This window comes from Gossypium hirsutum, chromosome D07 (assembly GCF_007990345.1).
Source record: "Gossypium hirsutum isolate 1008001.06 chromosome D07, Gossypium_hirsutum_v2.1, whole genome shotgun sequence".
NCBI lineage: Eukaryota > Viridiplantae > Streptophyta > Magnoliopsida > Malvales > Malvaceae > Gossypium > Gossypium hirsutum.
Window position 1 is genome coordinate 35901971 of NC_053443.1, and position 1813 is coordinate 35903783.

The 1813-nt window shown below is 36.8% G+C and overlaps 1 long non-coding RNA gene across 1 annotated transcript; it reads left to right on the forward strand.

Annotated features, from left to right (window-relative positions):
- The first annotated feature begins 629 nt into the window (after positions 1 to 629).
- LOC107954740 (uncharacterized) lies at positions 630 to 1540 on the forward strand. The gene is made up of 2 exons (XR_001699673.2): positions 630 to 773; positions 1138 to 1540. It is a non-coding gene; the product is annotated as an uncharacterized lncRNA (long non-coding RNA).
- The last annotated feature ends 273 nt before the right edge of the window (positions 1541 to 1813 follow it).

Below are 1813 nucleotides of genomic sequence, written 5' to 3' on the forward strand. Positions count from 1 at the left end.
TATAAAACTTAATATTAATACATGACAAGAAAAAAAAATATAAAGAAGTAAATAAATATATGTAGATTAGTATAATGATATTATCAACAATCGTAATGATAGTAATATTAAAAACAATAATTGTAATAATAATAAGTATATTTGGTTGATAATAAATAAACATATATATAAAGCTAATTTGAAATTAAATCATAAAGTCATGGAGTAAATACACAATAAAATAGAATGAAAGAGACCACATTGAAATCCACTTAAAAATCACAGTGACTAATAAAGAAATTAAACACACAAACTCATAATCAAATCAGATAACAGGAAACGACACCGTTCTAGCATGGTCAGTGCAGAAGGTCTATGGACCAAATTGCAAGAAAAATGGATATCTGGGGCAAAATTAAAACAAATGACAAAAAGGGAATAGGACCCAATTGTAAACAGCCTCAAACGCAGGAGAACTGAGGGCACAAATAACCCCACTGGTCCAAAATCGCGCGGATCCTAGGCGGGTCGGGTCAAGCACGCGGGTATGGCCTTATACGGGATAGTTTTGAGGTCACTGTAACAGGCACTAAACGACGCCGTTTCATGCCTGCTATAAAATTAAAATTTTTCTAAAAGGCTCCATTTTCTGCCCTCTTTTTTAGAAAAAGAAAAGAACCCTCTGCTAGGGTTTACATTTTTCTCTGCCGCCGCAGCCAACAAGGGCGTCTCACGGCCCGTCGTTGCCCCGGTCTCCGATTGTGACGGAGAGGGGAAAAAGACGACCACGTTAGGTAAACCCTTCTCTTCTTCCCTCTTCCCCTTTCTCGTTTTTGTTTTAAGAGATTCGTATAAAAAAATAAACAAGCAAACATAAAGAAACGAACAAGAACACGAAGAGAAAAAAAATGTTTAAATCAACCTTTTTTTTAATTTCTGTTTTTGGCTTTTTTTTCAATAATCTTTGGGTTCGTGTGTGTGTGAGGGTAACCACTTTACAATATTCCTAATGGCTCTTCTATAGCTAGATTCATAGAAGAAAATAGAAATAAAAATCGACCCCTCTAAAAAAAACAATCCGTTTCTCCTCTTTTTCTATTTTCCTGCTCTTGTTTGCCCTTTGTTTGTGTCTGTCTTTTGTTGCTTTGTGTATTGCAGGCGTACGGAGGCCGTACGGTGATGCGTGTGAGGAGTGGCTCGGGGCGTGGTTCGTGGCGCGCATGCGAATGGAGAGCGGCGGCGACTGTTAGTTTGCTGCCTAGGGTTGCTGGGTGCTGCTTGGTGTTGGGCCATCGGGCATTAGGCTTAGTGGGTTGTGAGGGTATTCAGGCTATTCGGGTTTGGGCCATTGGGTTTAGAATTAGGTTTATGTTAGATCTGGGCTTTGTAATACTAAACATTTAAAAAAGGACTGTTATATTATTTTATTTTATTTATTTGTGTATGTGTTTTTGGGCCCGGGCAAATTGGGCTTATTACAGCCAAGATTACACATGCCTAATATTTCAGTTACATTGAACGCGTGGTTTATGCTAATATTGTTACCGTATTGATTTTAATATTGTTACCATACTGATTTTGATACTGAAAAGCATGAAATGACTTTATGCATTGCATGGGGATTTCGTATGATTGAAGGAGGAAGATTTGGCAGTTTATCTGTAATTATTGGTGGCTTGTCCACAAACTGGTGTTATAGGATGAAACGAGTTCTACAAAACTTTCATGGTTTGTAGTAGAGTATGGGTAGAATGTTTTCCTTAAATGCATAAATACAATGTTTTCTAAAAATCATAAGCATACATTTGAGATTTATAAATAAATTTTTATGACA